Source organism: Canis lupus, chromosome 19 (assembly GCF_011100685.1).
Source record: "Canis lupus familiaris isolate Mischka breed German Shepherd chromosome 19, alternate assembly UU_Cfam_GSD_1.0, whole genome shotgun sequence".
NCBI classification, from domain to species: Eukaryota; Metazoa; Chordata; class Mammalia; order Carnivora; family Canidae; genus Canis; species Canis lupus.
Window position 1 is genome coordinate 40,704,913 of NC_049240.1, and position 21,102 is coordinate 40,726,014.

The 21,102-nt window shown below is 41.4% G+C and overlaps 1 long non-coding RNA gene across 2 annotated transcripts in view; it reads left to right on the plus strand.

Annotated features, from left to right (window-relative positions):
• LOC119864393 overlaps window positions 1–21,102 on the plus strand; it is a 132,761-nt gene that overhangs the window by 98,551 nt on the left and 13,108 nt on the right. For both annotated transcript variants that reach the window (XR_005373808.1, XR_005373807.1), the window contains exon 5: window positions 12,204–12,288. This is a non-coding gene — a long non-coding RNA (uncharacterized LOC119864393). The remainder of the gene's footprint in view (window positions 1–12,203; window positions 12,289–21,102) is intronic.

Genomic DNA, 21,102 nt, shown 5'->3' on the forward strand with positions numbered 1-21,102 from the left:
TTGAATATATTGGCTTGTGCAAATACTGGATATTTTTAACTGGCAGGAACAGAATTCCCACCTAAAGCAGTTTAAACAGTCAGGAAATTTAGTATTTCTCATAACAGGAGGTAGGGCAAGCCCCAGGCACAGTACCCTAACCTAATCCTTGAACCTATGGCTCTATTTCTCTGCAAGTCTTCGTGCTCCCCCTCCTTGTGCTCCCCCTCCTTACCCTCATCAGTGTGTAGGCTCAGTCCTAAAGAGGACTGCCCTCAGAGTTTCAAGAGGGCTGAATTAGCAGCCAGGACTAGTGATGTCTGTTCTGTGTGAGTGAGAGAATAATCTTTCCCTGAGTCATGGACTAAATATTCCATTTCTTTAGTCTGACTGGGTCAGACCGTGGGTCCCACCCTGAAAAAAATAGCAATTAACAAGGGGAATACTCTGTACTGATTGGCTGAAGGCAGGATACTTAAACCAATTAGTGACAAGAAGGATAGGATTGCTGTGATTGGCTGATACTAATCAGGGCTCTTTTCTGCAGTCCGGGCTGGTAGGTACGTTGCCTCCCCAGAGGACTGAGATTCTAAATATGTTAGTTAGGTCTAGGGGTGCCTGGGTGGCACAGCCGATTAAGCAGCAGACTCTTGGTTTCAGCTCAGGCCATCAGGGTGGTGAGATGGAGCCCTGTGCTGTGCTGCTTGGCTCCGTGCTCAGCGAGGGAGGCTGCTTGAGATTCTCTCCCTCGCCCTCTGCCCCTCAGCCACCTGCTCTTGCACTTGTGGGTGCTCTCTCTCTTCCTCTTAAATAAATACATCTTAAAAAAATATTTTATTTATTTATTCATGAAAGACACAGCAACAGAAAGGCAGAGACGTAGGCAGAGGGAGAAGCAGGCTCCAGGCAGGGAGCCTGATGTGGGCCTCTATCCTGAGACCGCGGATCACGCCCTGAGCCAGGGGCAGGTGCTCAACTGCTGAGCCACCCAGGCGTCCCTAAATACATTTTAAAATATGTTATGTCTAGTACAGTTTGGTCTTGATGAATCAGAATGGATACTAGGTGTGAACAACAGTAAGCCTGTCTGTTGTGTTCTGATTATCAATCCTAGATAGGTAACCACAATGTGGGTTTTCCTAGGAAGGAGGAAAGGAGAATAAATCCTGGGTAGGCAGCAGGTGACTAAGTCTGTTATGTCTCTAGCTGAGGTTAGGCTTAAAGGACAGCTAAGGTAATCCCCAACCTGTTTTCTAGTCTGACAGCTTGATATGTGGCCCCAGTGATGACGGCCCCAGGCAGTCTTTTAACATGCTGTCTTTAAATCAGTCTCTTCTAAAAGGTGAGCCTAAATGTCATCTGAACCAGGCAAGTCCGACTACCTCCTATGTGGGGGACCTGACCATGAGTCAGTCAAGTCGGGTCTCTGTTTAGTGCCAGGACAAAATAGAATTGCTTGACACATAGGCAAAGTGAGTTAAGCTAGGCTCTGCCTAGAGTGATCTCCTCGCCCAACTAAAAGCTTTAAAAAAGTCCTTCATCAGGGGGTGCCTGGGTGGCTCAATCAGGTAAGCATCTGACTTTTGATTTCAGCTCAGGTCATGATCTCAGGGTTGTGAGATAAAGCCCCACATTGGCTCCATGGTCAGTGTGGAACCTGCTTAAGATTCTCACTCCCCCTCTGCCACCACCCCCCATGCTCTCTCTATAAAAAGTCCTTCATCAGTCTTTGGTTTACTCTATCCTTAAAATTCCTGTGGAGCCTAGGCAGGTTAAATCAGATACAGGTCTGATTATGGGAGATTTTGAGAGGTATATGGTTATATCATTTTCAAGTATGGACAGTAAGTAGATTAGATTGTAAGAAATGTGTTATAAAGCCATATATATATATAGCTTTTAAAATTTAATATATATAAATGTATTGTTTATAGTGAGCTTATCAATTATTTGTATTTAATTATTTGCTTTGAAAGTACTTATGGTGGCTTGACACCAGTGTGTTCAGCCAATTACTTTAACCTTTCCCCCAGAAATCTTGTTTGCACTATTGATTTGGACTATCAATGCAGAGTCTGAAGTAATAAGGTTTTGGCCTATTCCTGATTTTGCAAGGAAGATTGAAATCTTATGTGTTCATCAGATCGATTTTTTATTGGACACACAAAAGGGTGTTTGGTCTTTGGGTGCTAGCTACTTGCAGAGTCAGCTGGAGAGAAGAGTTTTGGTTTTTGTAGGTTTGTTTGCTATTATTATTGTTTGTTTAAGGATAAATGTGGAGCCATATTGCTAGGATATATTAAATGGAAGTGTAGAGGGATAGTTTGCACAATCTGAATGTGAATAGTCAAATTGGTCCCAGAAAATTAGCTATATAAAGGCTGGCAGTGTAGCCAAGTTAATGGAGCATTGGCTCACAAGAGAAACTGAGTTTTGCTTTGTACTAGCTGGCTGGTGACCTTGGACAAATCACTCAACTTCTCTGAGCCTTAGTCACTTTATCTAGAGTTTTACTAGGCCACCAGCAGCAAATACTTATGGCCACATGGAAGATAGAAAATACACATGAATAAAGAGGACTTGAAACAAAACAAAACAGAATATAACAATAAAACAGAAAGCCAACAAAACCCCAACTTTAACGAGAGACTGTTGGGCAATGGAAGATGGTGGGGATGGGGACAGACCACAGCCCCATCTAAAAGGTGAACCATTATTCAGCTTCAAGTTGCATGCAGGCCTCAGGTGACCAGATCTTTTGATTTTTTTCTCTTAAAGAGAAGCTGAAAAATCCAGATTTTATGCAAAATCTTTTCTTTATTTTGGATGAATGTTCTTAAATATTGGAGGAAACAATAAACCTGTGTGCACCAACACTCTGTAAACAAAATGAAATTTCCCGCTGGGCTAAATTCAGCCTGGTATTGCTACTTTGCAAGGTCTAGACAAGATGAACCCAGAAATCTGTTGCAGGTATAGAATGCTTTGACTCTGTGACTTGAATTTAGAACATCTCCTCAGAGTCATACCAGCTTTGATTTGGAAGAGGTCCTAACAGGTAAGTGGGTTGCCTCTCATGCACTATCCCTTGGCAATTGTTACCTAATCTCTTTAGCTGTTCCGTAAGACAGACTGTTCTGAAAAGGGACTCTGAAGGTCTTCCCTGAATGAAGAAGAAACACCTTGTCCAGCAACTTCTCTGATTGGTTCTAATTCTGTCATCTGGAGCAACACAGCATGCAGTGTCTTTGGTGTCTTGGAGCTTTAGTCCTGGGTGAGCCTGCTTCCATTCACTAACACACCAGACAGCTGTTTCCTGGGCAGTCAGACTCTGAAAGGTCTTAGAGCACAGAACACGGGATGAACTAGAGATGTTTTTCTAAAAGAGAATTCAAACAGATCCTCTTCCATCATCACCGTGTGCTGTGGGTGGAACAAAGTCTGGACTGCTCATGGCGAGCCACAGTTCCTTCATCTGGGCTAAAGGGGAGGGTCCTAGGAGGTGTGGACTGGGAAGCCACAGCTAATTTGGTGGGTGGCATGAGGGTACAGGTGTGATGTGTCTTCTTCAGAGGGTCACCATTGGGAGATCTTTGTTTTCTAGGATGGGTCATCCTGGGGGTGTCATTTTATCCCAGAAGGGTAGTAATGTACTTGTTTCCATTTCTTACCTCATTATAACCTTAGGACACTTTCTCCCCATCCAGGACTGACCTGGAATCACTTTATCCCATGTAGTCCCTTGCCAGGCTTTTTAATAGAGAGCACAGATGGGGCTTTTGCTCCCTCCCACAGATGGAGGGAGATGGGGAAGTTGCTGTTGCTTGCCCCTGTGTATGTGTAGTTCAGGAGGTGCTTGGAGCAAGAGGTGAATGCCTGGATGTGGGTCAGTCCTGAAGAGAAGCAGAGGGGCTCAGCTACAGTTCAGAACTGTTCTAGTGTGTGTGTGTGTGTGTGTGTGTGTGTGTGTGTGTGTGTGAGTGTGTGTGTGTGAGAGAGAGAGAGAGAGAAAGAGAGAGTGAAATACTTCTTCCTAAATGTGACTGTGCATTATAGTAGAGTCTTCATGACATATTGTGCGAATAATCCTTCACATGCTCTGTGATTTGACCCATAAGGCCAGAACAGGGAAATTAACTAGGTGTAATAAATAATAAAGAATCTGGTGAATATTTAGGGTCTGGTAATGATGATAAATCAGGTTTGAAATGTTCCTTGAGGTGATTGTGAGATTCTGAGAAATGAATCCAGAAAGATTGATTAGAACCTATTGCTGTTCAGAAAATCTACTGCAAAAAACACAGGGAGGTATTGCGAGGCTAATAGAAAAGGCGAATACAATCCACCTTGGCCTCTAAAAAGCAAATGAGTGTAATCAACAAATGTCATTGCTTTTATGGGCAAATGCATAGAAGAGCAAGAGAATCCCGAAAGCACCTGGGGAAAGTGTTGATTTGATCAGTGAAAGCAAAGAATGAACACATTTGGCTTTCTCTATGGTCCTTACTTCCTTTGAAGCTTTATTGATTCATTTATTTGTATATTTGGCTATTTATCTGTGCAATTTAATGAAAGGCCTCTATTGAAGAAATAAAGCTCTATGTTTTTAAGAGTTTGTGCTGCCAAAATTTGTTCTTTTTAGGGTCACATACTTGTTTTTCAGCTCTTGGTGTGAAGATTCATATCTTACGGTTTGTTCAGCTGTACTAGGTGGGGGTTTATGTTGAATGCTTTAGTGATGTATTATCCCATTCTTCTAAAATCTGGCCCAACTTGTTTGGTGAACTTAGTAGTAACAAAATACCGACCCTTTTGGAAGATAACGGAGGGAAAGAGTAACCCTAATCCTGTAGTTTTTTTTTTTTTAAGTCAGACAAAACCTTAGCTGTTTAAAGGAAATGGAAGCATAAAGAAGCCATGTGGGCAAGAGTGGTAGTTAGTAGAATGAATAATTTGTGATATAGCAGGAAGAAGATGGGCTTGGGTGCAGAATTGTCTGCATGACTTTGGGCAAGTTACTCAACTCCTTTGGGCCTGTTTCTGCCTGAGTAATATGGGGGGAAATATGGGAGGAACAAATTTGTATCTCTTGGAAATTAAAGTAGAAAACATGGGTCAGAGCCTATCACTGAATATGGCACATAGTGGCTCCCTTCTTCTCACTTGGTGGCCTTCTGTCTTCACATATTTATTGTTCAGTCCTTGGCACATAATGAGGACTTAAGATTTGTGGGTTCATGTACAGAGGCCGGGAGTCAGCATTCTCCAAAACCCTGGTGGCAGACAGCCTGCCTCAATGCTGCTCTCTGATCTCTTGTTTGGAATCTAGAGTAAATTATGGGAGCTTATTTGAGCATCATGCTTCAGGGAGAATGTATGGTGCCAGACACAGTCCTTACTCTCATCCCACACATATTCACACAGGCAGGGCATGCCAGGCAGACCTTTGTTAGTGCATATTCTAGGACCTTCCCTGTCTCCCCAACCCTGCTCCCTGGGATGAAGAGAGGTAGGTGATGGTGGTATACCAGGTTCCAAATTAAAGACTAGAGTTTGAAGAAGTTTGTCTTTCCTCCTTCATTTCATAATGTGAAGTATGAATAGAAATGTTGATGCTGTGTAAATAAATTATTTGATTAAACAGGACATCAGTATGGTCAATGGTTAGACTTGGCAAGAAACTCGAGGCAAGCTGGTAATGGTTTTCCTAATTTACTTGAGGATGAATAATGCAGGAAGCTCATCACACTCATCCACAGATAGATTTGAAAGAATTTGATCCCCAAAACTAGAGAAGTGGTTGAGAAGGAAAAATACTGCCATGAAGCTGGTTTTACTGCTAGAGAAATCTGGAGCTGCAAAAAGCCATGTTAAAATCACATCACAGATCTGTCTTTAGCCAGAAGCGGAAATTAAAAGTTAAAGAGAAATGTCTCTCTCAGACCTGGTTTTATTACTCCACTTCCATACTGGGTGGTCTGTTTAAAGATTGGCCCATTAAAGCTATTGTGCATTAACAAGGCTTTCCCCCAATGGGCCATCCCAGTTGTGTGACTCCACTGTTTGACAGGAAGTGAGTTATCATGAGAAGAAGGCCCATGGGTGAACAGTGGTATGTCACTGCAAGGGTTTCTAAAAATATGCATGCTGTCTTCAATTGGCTGCAAATTATGGCTAATTGAGGGCACTGGGGGCATTTTATGACAGATGAATATGCAGTTAAGATGCCCTGCTGTCCCTGAGAGGAGATGAAATGTTCAACTATCTTTGGAATATGAATCACTGTGTCAGACCTTTGGGATATTTCTAGTGGCTGCTACTCTGAGGGAAAAAGGATGAGACTATGATTACCCATTACTATTGGCTTAGTTTCATTGATTAGATTAGCACTGTCCTGATGGGAGACCACTATAGTATAGACCCTTCTCCCTCTAATCCATCCTTCTTACCCTCCTACAAATATGTTAGGCAAAGTTCTAGGTTCCCGAAGATACATCGGTGAGCACCATAGAAAAAGTCCCTGACCTTATGTACAGTGCTTATGTTCCTTTCTCTCTCTCTCTCTCTCTCTCTCTCTCTCTCCCTCTGTGTGTGTGTGTGTGTGTGTGTGTGTGTGTGTGTATGTAGAGGGAGACAAACACTAAAACGAATATATGTTTTTTTATATACACATAATTATACCCATCAGTCTTTTTGTCATTTAAAATCTGATCTTGTGATCAATTAGATATTAAAAACCAAGTAGAGACATTTAGGACCTGTGAAATCTTTCCAGATACTCCCTACTACCTCAAAGAATAGCAAAAGGGACAAACTACAAAGTGTCTGCTTTTTGGTTTCCAAGTGTATAGTCATGGGCCACTTCTGAATTGGACAATCAGATGGAAGCCTGGGAGCAGGAGGCAGGTGTAGTGAAACTCCAAAATATTCTTGAAGAGTTAAAGGACCTCCTCTCTCCCACTCTAGGAGCCAGGCAGGTCTTTAATGTCAAGAGGAACTCTAGGGTTTGATTCAAAACAGGCTAGTACTAGAGGCCCCCTGAGGCTTAGCCTCACTTTGATTTGGATCAGTGGTTCTCCAGGTGTGGACCAGGGCAGGATCCCCTACTTGCACCAGGTCACCTGGTATGTTGGTATCTTTGCTGCATAAATAGGAATTACCTGGTGTCTTAGCTCAGGCTGTTGTGATAAAATGCCACAGTGGCTTGATGGCTTAAACAACAAATATTTATTGCTCATAGTTCTGAAGGCTGGAAGCCTAAGACCAGGGTGTCAGCATGGTTGAGTTCTGGTGAAGACTGTCTTTCAGGTCATAGACTGCTGATTTATATCCTCACATGACTGAAAAAAAGTGAGCTGTGTCTCTGGCCTCTTCTTATAGGGCCCTAATCTCATTCATGAGGTCTCTACCCTTATGACTTAATCACCTCCCAAAGGTCTCACCTCCAAAGGTCTCACCTATCACATTGGGAATTATACTTCAACATATGAATGGGGAGGGTACACAAACATTCATTCTGTAACACCCCCCGCCCCCGTTGGTGTGTAACAAATTATTACAAATCTAGAAGCTTAAAACAACCTACATTGTTATCTCACAGTCCCAGAGGTCAGGGACCTGGGCAAGGCTCACCCAGATTGTGTCCTCTTATGAGGCTACAAATGAAGTGTTGTCTGCCCAGGTTGTGGAAGAGCCCACCTGTGGAAGAATGTTGCCACCCAGGTTGCTGGCAGGATTCACATCCTTGTGGTTGTCAGGCTGAAGGTTATGCCTTTTGGCTGGCAGAGGCTGGAGGCTGCTTCAGCTCCTAGTGGCTGCCTACAGTTCTTGGCCCACTTAGGTTTTTCCAACATGGCCACTTATTTGATCAAACCAGCAAGAAATTTCTAGAGTGAGTCTTCTGGCAAGATGGAGTCTTCTATAACAATCTAATCATAGAGGTGATTCCATCATTTAACATATTTCATTGGTTGAGAAGAAAGTCATGGGTCCCACACATACTCATGAGGAAGAGATTACACAGAAGCATGAGCCAGAAGGATGGCATGGCTGGGGGGAGCCAAACCTGGTTTACCTGTTAGAAACAAAATAAATAAAATAATAATATAAATAAATAAAATCTTAAAAAAAAAAAGACCGATGGATTGTATGAATGTCAGTATCCTGGTTGCTATAGTATAGTATAGTTTTGCAAAATGTTACCATTGGTTACAACTGCATGTGACTCTGATTTTCTGAACTAAAATTTTAATTAATCAATAAAATAGAGCCTGGATTTCACCTTTTTTTTTTTTTTTTGTATTTCACCTTTCACACCTCATCTTTGCTGTCCTCAGTCATCTGGAGTAGATCTTTATTAAAGGACCTTTCTGTTTTCTTACCCTCAAGCTGTCTGAGGAGGAGGTCTTAACTTTGGTTAAGTCACTCCCCTCTTTTTACAGAAAGTGTTCTCCTCAGCTGACTGGCATTGTTGGGTGAGAGTTTTGGACATGGAAAATCCAGCAAGTTGAGATATGGAGTGTCTTGGGAGGTCAGGGAAACATAGCTTCCACTTATCTCAGGGTCACAACCTGTAGCTGCAGTAAATCAAGAGCAAAAGCAAGACTCCAAAGGCATACCCCTGGATAGCTTCCTCTTGCTCCCCACTGAAAAAACTAATATGCTGCACCAAAAGAATGGTAGATAGATTTACTTCTCTTGTGACATCATTGCACCATGTGGTTCTGACGTTAGTAGCATAATTATTAGATCAAGAAATCAAAAAGCAGCAGCACTCTGTCCTGTTCATCTCTAGCACAAGGGTTTACAGTAAGCATTTGTTGAATGAATGAGTGAGTGAATGAATGAATGAATTCTGAGGCTGACTTTATTACTGCTCAGTTCCACTTGGGGGAGGAGGTGTCAGAAGCAGTGGCTCTCTAAAAGAAATGATACTTGTCAAGATCCATTTCTCAAGGCTGGAATCAGTGTCAACATAATATTGTTTTATTTTATTCCCACTGATTTGCATTGTAGGTGTTTGCTCGGGGTGAACAATTACCTTTTTTTTTAAAGCTCTATCTATCTATCTATCTATCATCTATCTATCTATCTATCTATCTATCTATCTATCTATCTATCTATCATCTATCTATTTATTTTAGAGGGAGAGACCTAGCGCACAGGGGGAAGGACAGAGGTAGAAGGAGAGACTCCTAAAGCAGACTCCCCGTTGACTGCAGAGCCTGACGCTGAAACCACGACCTGAGCCAAAACCAAGAGCCACCCAGGCACCCCCTGGTTGAGCAATTCTTTTTCTTTTGGTTGAGCAATTCTAAACAAAAGTTAAGAGTGTTTAAAAGTATTGAGCTAGATGCTTGATGAGGAAAGCAAATTTAACCTTTTGGATCATGGCAAGTTGTTACTTCTGGATTTTTAATATTAGGAAAAGCATCCTTTTAACAAAATTTGAGTTTAGGATTGGAGCAGGAGCCCTTGCTTAGCTGGCAGCCTTACCATTCCTTTCAGGTCCGTGATGCCCCCTACCACTCTGCTGAGCTATCTTCCCAGGGAGGTGACTCATGCAAGATGTTCTGCAAATTCTTTCTGATTGATGGATTGAAGCTACACGTCATCTTCTCAGCATCTCAATAAAGCCAATTCTGCTTAGAACAAATCACTTTATTCCTTCAAGAGTTCCACTTTATGAGTTTTTGAATGCAATGTCTTCATTGAGAGAAGCATATCTGCAGAAGTATTAAGTGGTCTACTGTATAGATAAAGGAGGGTTGTGTTTGGGCCCCCAAGGAGTATACATTCCAAACATGAGTTTGAGTCACTGGCTCATTTAGCCTGGTATCTAATGGGTGATCAACCAGCCTAACCAGGTAGTTGTACTGGGTAAATTTCTCACCTCAGCACAATAGGCCAATAGGTCTTCTTATCTTGATGACTGATGGTCCTGTGGGCTGACTGCTCTTGGGGGACAAACCCCTAGCTTAAAATGTGCCCTGTGGGGGGAATTCATATGGACATGGCATTTAATAGAGAGTATTCTTTTTTAAAAAGAGATTATTATTTTATTTATTTATGAGAGACACAGAGAAGGGCAGAGACATAGGAAGAGGGAGAAGTAGGCTCCTCTTAGGGAGCCCGATGACAGACTCAATCCCCAGACCCGGGATTAGGCCCTGAGCCAAAGGCTCAACTACTGAGCCACCCAGGCATCCCTAATAGAGTATTCTTGATGTTCTTGTGGGATGTGATGATGATAGAGCCTAGGTGAAGTGTTAGGAACCAAAGTTCCAGACACCCACTGTGGGAAGTTGCTTGACTCTGGATCCCAGGGAGATCAGGGGAGGGACTGGGGCCAGCCTTAAGTTGTGTATCTGTAAGGAAACATTATCTACTGAATCAACACTGTGTCTTACATTATACATCTATAAGTCATATAAATCCTGGTGTCTAGGGTAATCAGAATAGGAATTTAAGGCTTTTGAAGTCTCTTTTGAAAATGGCAAAGGGTGGAGGGTGGAATGGGGAACAAATCCAGCCAGAAAATATAATCTTGCTCTTTGCTCTCTGTAAACTCCCACAGACTTTTCCTGATACTTAGCGGAAACCGCTTCTTCCTTCACTAGTCTTCACTAGTCTTTCTTGGTCAGCTCTTTATTGTGTACACTCTCTAGGTTGTTTGGGCTGAGTCATATGCAAACCCCCCCCCGCCCCCCCCCCGTCCCCCCCCCCCGCCGCATCCTCCCATATGCCCTCTTAGTTAATTACTGGTGATCTGATCTCCAGAGAAGAGCACAGGGCTGGACCTGCACCTTTAAATACTTCCTTTCTCCAGTAGGGCATGGTTTAGGGTGTAAGACAGAAAGGGGAAAGACTGCAACTTCTATACTTTAAAGTGTTTTGTTTTATTTCTATGGCACATGACTTTGCTAAATCTCAAGTGTGTTTAGAGTACTGTTATGATAAAAATAACAGAAATCTGTTTAGGGGGTCACTGAATTCACAGAAGCTTTTCATCATTTATATTTTCCTGATCAGTAGGATTAAAATTTCAACTACTATCAAGTAGGGGAGCTGTGAAATGTTTAGATATTAAAATAAGGTTCTTCTCAAAAGAGAGAAATCTATAGGTTGAAAATGCCACTTTTTTTTTTTTTGATAACTGTCTCAAGTTTTCATGGTTTAAAAAGTGTTTTGAAATTTAGTTTTTTTCTGATTTAGCTTAACCAATAAGAGGGTAAATGATCTCACTCAGCAGTATACTTATAACATGAACAGATTGATTAACTTAAATAAAATCCCTAATGGAATAGTTTCTTTAAGCAATAATTATCTTAGTTACCACAAGCACTAGGTGAAAGGTCACGGGGAGACTTTTTAGGGAGATCAGGTTGGCATGTCCTGCACTCATTGATTATCACAACAAGTGGGGAAAAAGAAACCCCCCAAACCAGACATTCTACACCTCCTGAGGTGATGCAGTAGGAACTCACAGTATTATCTATGGCATCTTGTTGCTAGAAATATCGAACCTAGATGTCTCTAGATCCAACTACTAGTTTCTAGAAAATGCAGCAGAAAGGAAACATGCTGGATGAAAACCAGTGATGCATTCAGTCACTGGACAAATGACTAATTTTCTTCAACAAATAAATGATATGGAGAAGAAAGGGAGAAACAGCTGTTTTGGATTGAAAGAGACTTAAGAAACTAACAAATGCTATTTGTGGACTTTGTTTGGCTATTGATTTGAACAAATTGGCTATAAAAATACATTTTTGAAACCAGGGAAAAATAAGGCAGGTTATTAGGTGATAATAAGAAATTCTTATTAATTTTGTTGGATGAGATAATGGCACTGTGGTGATGTTAAAAAGAAAAATGTCTCAGTCACTTCGAGATACATGCTGAGGTATTTATGGGCAAAATGGTAGGACATCTGGGATTGGCTTTGAAATGTAATAAGAAAAAAGGCAGGGGGCAGAGATAAAATCAAAATGGCAGACTTGTTGGTAATTACTGAAGCTGGGGCTAGGTACTTGGCATTCATATTCTTCTCTTTCTACTTTATATATTTGAAAAATTTCCATAATCAATGGTGAAAGTATAATTGAAACACATTCTAGTTTCTGTTTTTGTTTGAAGGCCTTAGAGACATGCAGCTGAAGACATAAATCATGGAATTGGCCATGCCTCTTGTTGATACTTCCATTTTTCTTTTTTTCTCACAGATATATTTTGTGTGTCTTTGGGATTAGGAAGTAGGAGTGCTGCCATCGGGCTCTCTTAGTTGAGAACAAGGATCCAGAGGAGGTGGTAAGTGCTAATCAGCTGGGGGAAATATGGGAGGGGCGGTGCTAATTTAACTGCCCGAGGGCTTTTGAGTGCTATGTTCTGAATGTTTGTATCCCCTCAAAATTCACGTGGGAAATTCCAACACCCAACATGATGATGTTAGAAGGTGGGGTGGTGATTCAGGAGGCGATTAGGTGAAGAGGGTGGAGCCCTGACAGATGTGATGAGTACTCTTAATAAGAAAGACCCCATGTCACTTCCGAGCCCCTTTTGCCATACAAATATATGATGGGAAGTCTGTGACCCAGAAAAGAGCCCTCATATCACCATGCTGGGTAGTCTGATCTCAGGCTTTCAGGCTCCAGAACTTTGGGAAATAAATATTTGTTCTTCATAAGCTACTCAGTCTGCAGTTGTTTGTTATAGCAGCTGGTACAGACCAATGAACTGGGCCATGTTTATTTCCAATGTGTTTCCTTTTTCTGCTTAGCTTGAAGCCACAGACTATGTCTTAGCTCTTGAGCTATCCTCAGTGCCTGCCAGTATGTCTGGGCAAAAGTTGGACACTTTGTAAATGTTCACTTGCAGAGTAATTAAATTTCCACTAGTTGGCACCAACTTTTTCTATGAGTGACCTGGTTAAGGCTTTAACAAATCACCAATGCAATAAGAAAGTTAATCTAAACAAATCCTTAGTCTTGAAGAGAAAATAGCCACTATAATAGGTGTCAGGAACATTATGCCAAATCAATACAGATCATCTTCATTATAGGTAGGCACTGGGCAGGTTTGGAGACGGAGTCACTGTACCTGCTTCTCAGCCTCATGAATTCTCATTATCATCTCCCTGGCAATAACAAACAAGTATAAAGCTAAGAACTAGTTTCTTAGGGAGAGTATTACAGGTGTGGAGGCACAGATTACTTGCAAATGAGGAGACAAAAGGGGCTTCAATAAAATTGCTTCCTATCAAGTGTAATAAACATGTACAATAAGTTATTATTAAGGATCTTTGAGGCAGGCCACATTAATGAGGTACTGAGACAACTAAATGAGATTTTAAGTAAAAAAAAAATCCCACAAAACCAAGAAGGCTAGAATAAAGATGAATGTAAAGAAGAGAGGAAAATGGAAAATGAAGGAAACAAAGAGGAGCAGATATGATGAAAATTGCCCTGCCATCCTGTTGGCAAGAGTGAAAGCAAATCTAATGACTTTCTCTGCTTTCGGTTTTAAAAATAAGACACATTTCTCAGATATGAAATGTGGTCCATTATCTGCCAATGCTGTTCTGAGTTGTCTTCAGGCAGCAAATATATGCCATAAAATAAACTTTAAACTCTCCACCCCCTCCTTTTTAGGAGTGGCACAACTCTAGCTGTTTGGAAAATTGGTTTTTGATGACAGTTTTTCTGCCCTTGCTAGAGAAATTCATTGATGAGTGTGATGTGTGTATGTGTGTGTGTGTGTGTGTGTGTGTGTGTGTGTGTGTTTGCTGTGGTTCATGGATTTTATGATGAACACCTTTTTTACATTTTAACATCTCTGGAACCCACATGTGTGTGACAGGGTTTAACTGGCAGGATTTTTTTTTTCCTTTAGTGCTGGTTTTCAAAGTAATGTTTCTTATTATAATTAGCCACATCTTAGGTTGTAAATTTGATTTATTTAGAGGTGAGGTGGGGGTGGAGAAGGAAGAAGAAAACAGAAGTGGAAGAAAATTTGATGCCATGTATAATGGCATAATTCAGAAAAACTGTTTTTCTTTAATTCTTATTATTTGTATGACCATTTGGGAATAAAAATGACATTTACTTGTATTCTTTGAATGAATCCATGAAAACTATTAAACTCTTCCTTCTGAATTCTCCTTCACTTTTTCCCCCCTACTCCTTCTCTGCTTCTCATATACTTGAGACTTTGGCTTAGTGCAAAGTTGCACACTTGCAACTTCCCAAAAGGTGCACATGACTTAGATTAACTATTGATTGGAGAAGAATCAGTCATGACAAGACCTGAGAATAGCACCAGAGCCATACCGTAGTGTGGGACACAGAGGTTTTTTGATATTTCAGAGAATTCCACTTCTGCTAAGTCCAAACACATTGACGTGTGCCCAAGCTGTACTTCTGCTTCTCTTTCGCATTTTGGGTGTTCTGGGCACAAGCTCATGCTCAATGCCAAGCAATTGCAAGCTTCAGCTCTGCAACTGTGAAATAAAAGAGCCTTGGTTTTCTCCTACTGGGAGGAATGCTTTTAACCCTTCAGAGCAATTCCTTTTGTTCCTTTCTGTAGCTACAGGTCTTTGGGACTCCCACTTAGAGGTGAAGACATTAACTATGATGGGCTCAGTTGGCATGTGTGTCATCTCACACACAGAGAGAGGCAGTGAAGCTGGAAACCCAGTCAGTTCTTAGTACTTTCAGGTCAGAAGTCTTAAATGTTGTTTTCATGAAGGATCAGGAATCTCTTAAACTCATTTTAATTTTGTGATACAGCTGAACTCAGATGAATGTGGGATAGCCTGCTGTGCTGGTGGGTTCAGCAAGATGATACCACTGAAAGTTATGAGGGAGAGAGCAAAGATGTCCCTCTAGATACTGGCTGCTGACAATTAGGCGATGAGTTTGGATAGTAGATAATAGAAAGCTGGAGTATACAGTCTCTGGCCATATCTATCACTCTGACAATGGACAAAAACTTAGTGAAAAATATTCATCAAGGCCATTGAACCAAATTAGTATAGGCAAGGTTTAAGAGTTCTGGCCATACACTCATTGCAGACAGTAGAAATTTGGTGATGTTCACTCATGCCCTATGGAAGTGTTCTTTTATGCATCCAGTCTCATCAGACCTAATCATTCTTTGCCAGAAACCAAACAAAATGTCACCTCTCTTTTGGAAAGATTTCATCATTGACAGAAACATAATTTCACTTATCCAGCAAGAGAAATGTTGACACTGACAAGAAGATAGTACCTTTTACCTTCAAAACTGTTTTATAGGAAACAATTTAAGTTAAAATAGCTTTTTCCTTTTTTTCTTCAATTTTATCAGGAGTGATTACTCCCTGCTGCTGCTGTGCCACGTCAGCCCACATCTAATAATTGCCCAAGATGGATCTTATCAGTTTCTGATTTAAAATAAAGGTTAAATATCTGGAGGACAGGTTCTGGGGTTGGAGCCTCTAAGGGGACCTTGGGTAAGGTTTACTGTCCTGGTAGGTTAACCTCGTAGGTGTAAGGAAGTAGAGGGGACATGAAAGCTCAATGCTGTGAGAGCTCCAGTGCTGGGGCTGCTTCTGAGCATCACCGCTATGTTGAACAAAGTCCCTGCAGGTAAAAGAGCTGTCCCAGGTCCTTAAGCAAAGACCTTATGGAAATAGGGGTAAGGAGTAAGTTAGGCAGGAGAGAACTAAGGAGAGTGATTAAGGGAGTTGGCTATGTGTCTATGTTCCCAACTAGATGTGGATATCTTTGTGGTTAGAAGTATGCCTTGGGCATCAGACTGCCTACCTTTAAAATCCTGCTTCTCCCCCTTCCTAGCTCTGTGACCTTTGGTGAGCCATTCTTTCTGAGCCTTAGTTCTCTCATCTGTAAAATGAGAATAATAATGATTCCTACCCCATCAGAGGCTTTGGTGATAATACATGTAAATCATTTAGCTTAGTTCCTGTCAGGTAGTAAGTGCTCAATAAATGTTACGCTAGCTTTTTATTCCTTCATCAATCATATTTCTCTTTCTTATCAGGCTTGAACTCTTCTGGGATGAGAATTGTATCTTATTCATCATTTTACTTTTGAATTTTCTTTCACCTCAGCGGCCTTAGAATGGACCTAAATGTGGTTTTGCCTTGCTTCCATGACATCCTCCTCCCCTTCTATGACATAGTTCTCTTTAGACCTCTCACTGGCTGCTCCTTCTCAGTTTTCCAAATCCAGGTCTCTAAACATCAGCTTTTTGCTTGGGCTTCTCTCTCTTTATTCTCTCTCTCAACTCCAGAAATGATGTTCCCTGAGCTGATCTCTCTTCTGAGTTCTGGACTCACATAGCTGGATTTTTACTAGACATCTCCACTTGGATGTCTCACAGACAAGTCAAATTTCAGAAACCCAAGTGCTCAAAATCAAACTATTGTTCCCCTTCTTCCCCCTCCTTTTTTTTTTTTAAAGATTTTATTTATTTATTTATTTATTTATTTATTTATGAGAGAGAGAGAGAGAGAGAAGAGGCAGAGACACAGGCAGATGGAGAAGCGGGCTCTCTACAGGGAGCCCAATGTGGGACTCAATCCCGGGACTCCAGGATCATGCCCTGAGCTGAAGGCAGATGCTTAACTTTTGAGCCACTCAGGCATCCCATTCCCCCTTATCAAAATATCTCAGTGTATGGCTCCACTATCCATCTAATTTCTCTGTCAGAAACTAGAACCTATCTCCTTTTCGTTTCCCATATCCGATTTATTAGCAATCTCTTTTGGCTCAGCCTACAAAGATCTCAGAGCCAACTCCTCCCCTCCACCTCTATGCCACCACTCTAATCTGGGCCATCTTTGTTTCCCTTCTGGACTATTGTGGCAGCCTATAAACTGTTCTCCCTGCCTCTGGCAGTCCATTTTCCATGAGCATCAGGGAAATCTTTTAAAAAATAATTATATCATGTCCTTTCTTTGATTGAAATCCTTCATGGCTTCCTACACACACAGCATAAAACCACAAGTCCCAAGAGAGCTTACAGAGCCCTGCAGAATGGGACCTGCCTGATTCTTAAGCATCCTGCATACCCATTTCCTACACTCAGCATTCTCTAGTCAGATGAGCCTTCTTTAAGTTGTTTTATGCTCTGGGATCTTTTCCTGGGTTATGCCTGATTTTGGGAGTACCCTTTTCCCAGGCTGCCCCTCCCATTCTTCAGAGCTTGTTTTGAATTGTTGCCTTCCAATGTGGGCCACCATTTCCTTAGTATTCTCTGTCCCAGCTTCCTTCATATAGCCCATTCCACAATTTGCAATTTGTAATTGCTTTATTTTTTCATGTGTTCCTTTATCCTGCCAAAGCACAGAGATCACATCTGAGTCATTTGTTGAGGTATCCTAGTATAGTACCTAGCATGTAGTCAGACTCTGTGAATACTTGCTGAATGAATGAATCCAGAAGAGTGCTCACTAGATAGATATGCATTGAATGAATGAAAAAAGTCATGTATAAAAGTATGATTCTTTTTAGGATTGATGGCATTGTTACCAATGCCAATTAGATTAATTAAATTAATTAAGCTCGATGGGTACAGAATGGTGTAGGCAAAGATTGGGGACTGTGGTGTCACTTGAATTGTGGCTCTACTTCTTATTAGCTTTGTGACCTTGGAAGTGTTTCTTAACCAGTCTCACTTTCATATTCTTACCTATAAAATGGGGAATTAAACCTCTTGATTTCAGAGGATGTCATGAAATAATGTATGTAAATCCCCTGGCTTAGAGCTAGCACAAGAGTGTCACTCAATACTCGGTCATTCATTTCTTTTCTTCTACCAGATACAAAACTCTGTGGAGTTTCAGGCATCAGCAAGTTGGTGAGAGGATAGTTTTGGAGGAGAGACATATTCTAGGTGCCAGCTTTCTCCTTTCCTCTCCCTCTCTAATCACAATGCATTAGGAATGTCAGGTCAGTGCAGGAAGCACACTTTTTCCAGCAGTGGAGGTTGCCAATCATTGTGGAATTTATAGGGTAGGTGATTGCCTTTGCTTTTTCTTCCTCAAAGTTTCAGATTTCAAATTCTCAGATCGTTCTGTTCAGAATATGACTATATTTGGGGGTAAAGCCCAGTGCCATTTCCCCCCTAATTTTCTAAACTGTTTTACAGCATAGTTATATGTTATATATTGACTCCTGACTCCCACCTCCATGATCTAAGAAGTCCACTCACATAGATACCTTGAGGCCACTAAGAGCTCCTAACCCCATTTCTATAAAGTACCATTGTCTTATTTGTTCGAAACACTGTTCTCTTCTCCTAATTCTCTTCTCCTGAACAGGTGATTGAGCTTTTCTTAGGATCCTCACTACTTTCTCTTGCTTGGCTTCTGGACTCCTTCCTTTCTCTTTTCTATCTCCTCCTTGTCCCTGTTCCTACCATCTTTCTTGATCTTTCTTCCTCAATCTCTCTGGTCCCTTATCTCCACTAATTTCTCCAGTAAGTGCTCTCTGGGCCCTCCCTGAGTAGCACAATTGGCGAAGCAAATGCTTACATGCCCAGTATGATATCTCTGGGTCTATCAGTGATTCCAGCCACAGATGTGAAGGACAGTCCAAGCCCTCCTTGCTTTTCTACCTCAGGACCTTCTCTAATGCCAAGGCAGCCTGCTAGTGCAGGAGAGTCATCACCCCAGGGACAAGTCTCAACCATTGGGGGATTGGAGCAGTGACCCTGGGTCCCGGTGACTGATTGGTTTGGCATTTGAAGGGCAAAGAAGAGTGTGGGATAGCTGCCAGGCTGTTGAGGTCGGGAAGACTGGGTCAATCCCAGGGATGATACTGTCAAGGTAGAGGTCATAGGTGAAATATCAAGTGAGGGTGAGTGACCTCAGGGCTGGATCATTATTTATTTTGTATTCCCAAGATTTAGCATAGTACTAGAATCTAAGGGTTCACAAAATGTTTGCTGAGGTAGCTAATCCATTTCTTCATGTGCCAGTGCCTTTAGGGAAAGCTTTTATGTTGATATGGTTTTCTTCAGAAAGCCAGGTGCAGCTATCCAGTCACCATAGTATTATCCTGGAGATACTGATAGATTTTTCTCTTTTATTACTTGTCCCATTGTCACACAAAACAGTATCAGATTCATAAAACTGCTATTTCCTTGTCATTTGTCAAGCCACTTTGGAAGTCGTTTGCTTTTAGGGGGAATTAATCTTCTAGAATATCAGTATTACATGGTATTTCAGTAAGCATCCTAAGTGATTCAGCAAACGTAAATTGTTTAGCATTTATGTATCACTTATATTCTCCAGGAGCTCAACATTAGTTAATTCTCATGATACTTAGAGATAAGTGTCATTTCAAGTCATGATTTGTATATGTTTCAAGTTCATAAGTGTTCTCCGCCTGCTTTTTTTGTCAGTAGCTATTTCATTTTCTGTCACGAAGACTTCCATTTAATTTTATTTACTGCATTCTTTGTGGACTTGGAACACATGATAACTTTTGTTTGATGCGCCATCATTAATTGAATAGCCTTGGGCTCAGAGCTGACCTCAAAGGTCCTGTGTCCTGCCTGGATATGTTCCCCAGAGTTAAAGGTTGACGACAGGGAGACTAGTGGCACAGGATAAACTAGCAAGTTGCTTCATGAACAGCAGAGTTGTCCTGGGTTCTAGCTGGTCCCACCGTTGGGAGAATATCAAGTAGGTTTCACAAAGACAAGCACCCTCAGACCTCTTCCCACTTCCACCCCGGATCCCTGAGTGGAGAAAGTGTGAGCATGAGCCCAGGAGTTAATACCAGTGTGTTACCCTTAGAAACGCTTGATTGAGTAAATGAAGACATACCAGAGAGGACACTGCAGTGGGATATATGCCCCTGGAGGTGCCACAGGGTATCTTGGTCTTTGAGGATCTACACACTGGGAAGCTTGGATACTAGCAGAAATCACCAAAGTTAGATCCATCCAGGTATAGAACAAGGAGGCCTGCCTTTCTCCAGTTAACTCTGGCTGTGGCTGTGGCTGTGGCTGGTATGACACTTCCAGCCCAAGCACCAGAACAGATGTGAACCCCAGCAGGGGGGATGACTTGACAGATACTGCTCCATTCCAATACCATGAAGAAGCCTCTTGGACCCAGATGCCTTACAGGGATGGAGAAGTTTGAAGGGTGAACCTTGATTCAGTATTTCCCAGTATTTACCCCCAAAGAAAGTCTTGAATTAGAAAAGACCAGGTTATATTGTACTGGAGAATGAACAACTTTCCACCCTCAGCAGAAATGGAAATCCAAGAGCTAAGCTAAGATTGGTTATAAATAAATTTGTAAAAATCAATTTTGCAAATTTTATTAGACTCTTATGACTATCAAACATTTTATCAATTATTTTGTTATTATACCGTTCAGCAAATGAGGGAATTGAAGCTTAGAGGATTAAATAACTCACTTGACGGCGCCCAACTTGTAAATGTTTTCCAGGCCAGGTCTACAAGACCCTGGACTATAGGATGCCAGGTCCATCTGATCTTTGCCTTTAACCTTTGCCCTAATTTAGCATTGGTGCTTCCTAACTTAACACCAAAGTGTTCTTAAGAGGCAGAGGAGCTCAGATGCATAGCGCTCCCGTGGTGGGTATGGATATGGGAGGGTGGGAGCTGGTTAGAGGTTGAGTCAGACACTGTAGGCAAACTGGAATTTCTTTGAGTATTTTTTAAAATTATATTTTATTCAAAGGACTCATATATGTTGTATTCCACATATTATATGTTTTCTCTACTTTTGAAATGTTTTAAATTATGTAACATTAAGAAAAATTAGTTTTCTCTGACAAGCCATTTATCCCTCTGTCTCCAAGTATAACTAAACCAACTTTGATGAACCCTCCAGGGTACATGTACCCCAGTTTGGGAACCAGTGGGTGGCCTCAGGCAGGTATAAGTTGGGGAGACAAGGTGTAGATTCATGTAATAAAAGAAAAGAAAAACAGAAAAGAAATGTACTTCTGTATGAGAAAACAAGGAAATAAAGTGAGAGAGAGAAAGGAGGAGAGAGGGAGATACAGAGACAGAGAGAGAGAGAGAGGCAGAGACAGAGAAAGAGAGACAAAAAGAGGATATTGATTGATTGATTGATTG